Here is a 5,139-nt window from a genome sequence, read left to right as displayed (position 1 = left end):
ATATTATATTGTCTTAATTACTACCTCATTTATTAGCAGTTAATAAGTATACAGTCTCCTTTGCTACTTTAAATTTATTTATACACTAATTAAGTATATGGTAACTATCTAGTACCTATCTATTCATAAATTTTACTTATGTATATCAGTCTACATAAGCCTAAATAAAATCCAAAGGATAAGCATGGTAGGTGTTATTGGCCTCAATTTATCCATGAGGCAACTGAATATCAGTTTTGCCCATTCATGGAACTAGCTCAAAGGAGATGCAAGGACTACTTACCCATGTGTAGTAATATTCTTAGTACAAAAAGAGTGATCATTTCTCAAGTACAGTCAGCTTTAACTGTGAGCACCAGGCCCGGCTGGTTCAAGGTCTGGCTGGTCCAAGGTCTGGCTGGTCCCAGGTCTGGCTATAATCAACAAAAAAATCACTAAAGAGTAAAGGATACTCAGAACACATTTTTTCATCAAATAAACACCTGAAAAAATAGAGATGTCCTATTAGCTATTTTGTCTTTAAATAATCAATGATAAACTATATCAATCATTTTTTAAATAGGACCCTGGATTTAGAATGTTATTTTAGTGTATTAGGGCACCTACACCTACAATATGTAAACATACTTCAGCTTATTGTATCATGCACGTGTGGCTGAAGGCCACTATTGTACTCTGATGTGTGTGGAGCAATGCGATCCCCTAGAGAGCAGAAGGGGAGAAAAGAAAGGAGAACAAAAGAAGTGTATACAATACCACGTGCCTCTTGCAATAGACTGCACTTCCCAACAGAAGTTCCCTCCGCGCAATAAAGTTGGTGCCTGCTGTTTCATTCTCATGTCTGCCTCTTGTGCATTCTTCCAACTGGGTGTCTTACCATCGAATCTGCCCTTCTCGATCAGCTCAGTGCTGACATTAACTCACTTGTTTATTCTATCACTTAACACATATTTATTATCTATTATTTTTAGGAATATTTTTTCTCCTATTTCTACTCTGGATTGTCATTCCATTGGACTTTATAGACTGCTGAAAAGCTAAAAGAATATTTTTGCTCTCCAAGTAATTATATAGGCAAGCTTGCCCCAGAGCCAACATGAAATAAGTTGACCTACTCAATAATAATTATTAATTTTAAACAAATAAACAAACAAAATCTCACTATTCTTTACTCTTGAGTTTTCTACATACTAACAGTAAAAAAAAAAAGCTTTAAGACAGATTTCTAGAACCAAAGATTCCCCTACCACACAACAAAGAAATCACTAAAGAGTAAAGGATACTCAGAACACATTTTTTCATCAAATAAACACCTGAAAAAATAGAGATGTCCTATTAGCTAATTTGTCTTTAAATAATCAGTGATAAACTATATGAGTCATTTTTTAAAACCCAGGTGATTAAAAATTTGTAATCTATTATACCACAGGCAAAATTTCTTGCTTATAATTATCATACATTTCTCTTTCTCTCTCTCCATCATTCTGTCTCTATGCCCATCTCTCATGTGCTCTCTCTCTCTCTTTTTCTCTCTGCCTCTCCATCTTTTTATCCCTTTTATTTTTGTGATTTAAAAAAAATTTCCTCAAATGATCAATAAATACTTATGAAATAAGAAAAAATACTATACTATTTAAAATAATGATCTGCTTGGTCAAACACATTTGATTATTTATTTAACGAGTATTTATGGATAGTGGTGACTAAAAAGATAGATTATGTTCTTGACCAGTGGTGACCCTTCTTTACGCTTCTTAAGACTCAAATAATAAACCTACCTATCTCAAAGGAATATTGTGAGGATTTTTGAGAAAGATTTAATGTGAGATTTAATATTAGATAGCACATTATAGTATGTTTTCAGCATATAGTATGTTCTTAATAAAATCTAGCTACTTCTGAGTATACACTGTGTACCAGCAATAAGGATGAATTAACAAAAACAAAAAATCTTGATAGAGAATTCTAGTGTTAAAAGAATTTTGGTTGAATTACACAGGTAATTTTCTTGTTTTTGTCATTTATTTTTAATTGTAAGTCAAAATTTCTTAAAATTGGACAAATATAGGTATTAAAGAACTTTAGCTAATAATGTTATTCAAATCATTGTCCGAAATAAATATCCCATTTTTCTAGGTATTTGGAATGTTGTAAATATTTACTAAATGTTATTTTTGCAATAACTATATCATAAATATCTTTCAAACAAAAAGAAATATCTTGCAAGGTGAATTGACATCAAAATCATAAACAGTTTTCTATGATAACCATAGAATAAGCTGCAGTTAACTCACCCCATTGCCTGGCCTCTTTACTAATGAGGCTACCTTAGATCCATTTAGTTTGACTCACTATAACCAAGTTTGCTTTTCTGAATTCCATGATGATTGACAGTAGTCCAAATCATGAACATGATGCAAATGAAAATGAAGCCAGAGCAATGTTTCTTGTGTTTTACTTTTAAACCCCAGAGGAAGTCATTTCAATTTAAAAATTTCTTGAGAGCTTACTATGAGCTAAGCATTGTTATAGATACTAAGGATTCAAACTTGAATGAGTCATTTTAGCTTGAGGTATTTATAGTCAACTGGAGACATAGGTATAAAAAGGTAACTACAGACAGTATGTTGTAAATAGTATAATGAAGACCTATAAAATATACTGTGCAGAAAAGTATAGAAAAGGGCACACAACCCAACCAGGAGTATGTGGTAGAGATATGTGCATATGTGCAGGCAGCAGGGAGGGTATCAGGGAAGACATCTTAGAGCAGATAAAACTATTATCAAATGTCATCTTAAAGTGTACTTTTCTTTTTTGTAGAATGTAACAGTGTTTATGTACTAATAATTGTCAAACATTTGTTCTATTTCAGCACATTTCTCCATATTTAAACTTCTCATATATAATACTTGTAAATTTACAGGATTTCATGGATATTGCAAAGAACATCACCAAAAATCAAAAGAGAAATTCTGTATTCTAAATTGGTCATTGCACAAATATATAGCAATACGATATTTTGTGTTTAAGCTGAAAGATCTGCTAGGTGAGCCCACTCATAGGCAAATATATGTGATTTTACTTACCAATGAGCCCATCAACATGGAAATGGTAACATTTGAACAAACGTGTCAATGTATAACTAAAATAGAAAACAAATAAAATCAAAGATTTCAACATTATATAGCAGGGGCTATCCTCACAAAAAATAAGAGACATTATTGTAAACAATAATTTCATATTTGTTATAGTTAAGTCATTTCATCATCTTAGTTTGACAAGCATTTTTTTTTTTCCAGGCACTATACTACATGCAGGAGATTAAACATTGAATCAGCTATGTCTTCCTCTCCATGATATCATTGTCCATCAGGCTAAGCCCTGAAAGAGCATACATCCACATAAAAGCAGGAAATTTGTGATATGAGAGGAAATAAGAAACCATCTCTTTAACATCCTTTATATATTCAGGAAAACACATTACAGAGCACCTTGCTTCCCCAAAGAGTTACTGTTTATGTAATCTGTGTCTTCAATTTCTCCACCTCAGCTTGCTCATCCCTGTTACTAGCCTGTGGTCTGAAAGTGCTCTATTACGCTTGGCTTGCATCAAGGAGTCTGTTGATGCTCTATTGAGACATCTTTCACCACTAGTACAAAACAAATCTACACAGGACAATATCAAGTAATTATGATATTATAGGACATGAACAAGTACTACACATGGCCCAATTTCCACCTTTAAAGACCATCTTTGTTGACTACAGACTATTACCACAAGTTATCATGGGGTATTCAAAATATAGACTGTATAGAAGTGAGAGCATCACTTGTACTACTATCAGTGTTACTATATTCAAAGGTGCCCGTGTGTCTAAATATTAGGTTGTTCATTTAAAAATTCTATTTACTTTATATAAATAGTCCATGCAAGTTCTGAAAACATATTTTGCCTCATAAATATACAGGTAACTAGATAGTTTTAAATCACTTGAAGAGTTTTAAAAACTAGTATACCTATGTATGGGACATTTGACTCTATTAGGAAGAGAATTTTGACTGAAACAAAGCAACACATAATCTTTAAATAATCCTCAAACCTCATTGATATTATAATACTTATTTCACTTCTTATGGCTAGAACGTATCAAGGCAATTTCCTTCTAAAAATTGGTTTGACATTCACTGATGTGATGATATTTCTCATAAAAAGTAAATAAATAAAAGAATATTTCTTAACTAACCAAAGCTAGAAGTCTACAGGAGCAGAAAACCCAGTGCTTGAAATCTAAGGATTTTCAAGTGTTCAGTATTTCCATCATCTCTGCAACAGTTGTCAAAAATAATGGACTTCTCTTGAGTCCGTAAGGACAAAAAAAAGTACCCTCTTAGAAACATAGAACAAAGGAGAATGGTAATCATTCAGGTGACCTGAGTATGTACATGTGATGACTGGATGACTCTGACTTCAGGAAACCACCAAAAGAACTTCTTCCACCAGAGTTTGTTTAATACCAATTATCCCAATATTTGTTATTTTTTGTGATTTTGTTTTCCATTTAATACTACAGAAATAAGTGACTTTTTTTTTTTAAATAAAAGTCGAAATGATGCTTAACCTTGATATGTTGACAGTCTTTAAAAACTAGCTTTAAAAATATATTTGTATGACTCCTTTCTGGACTCGGACACAATAAGGTTTTTGTTCAAAAATAATTACTTTGTGCAGGATTAATTTAGCCTGATATTTTTCTTCTTTGTTTACTTATTGATCACGTTCCCTCACTAAAATGTAAGCTCTGTCAGAAAAGAAGCTGTATGTCTTGTTCTTTGAAAAAATTCCGGATAGAAAGCATCTATCTCATAGGAGAGCTCTCAATAAATATTTGTTGAATGGGTATGAGTGAATAAATGAATTAATAAATCAATTAGTCCTTAAGTTTAAAGCATGTGCTCATTGTTTTTATTAATGTATTCAGCATTTCTCCCCACAGAATATAAAGGCACTACTATACTAATACCAGGTTTCCTTTCTAGTATAAATTATAAATGTTCTATGTGGTATTATTAATGGTGTATTACAATTTAAAAGACATTGTAAAAAGTTATGATTATAAACAAAATTTTTGGTGGTCA

This window comes from Pteropus vampyrus, unplaced genomic scaffold (assembly GCF_000151845.1).
Source record: "Pteropus vampyrus isolate Shadow unplaced genomic scaffold, Pvam_2.0 Scaffold221, whole genome shotgun sequence".
Taxonomy (NCBI): domain Eukaryota; kingdom Metazoa; phylum Chordata; class Mammalia; order Chiroptera; family Pteropodidae; genus Pteropus; species Pteropus vampyrus.
Note: the sequence above shows the minus strand (reverse complement) of the source record.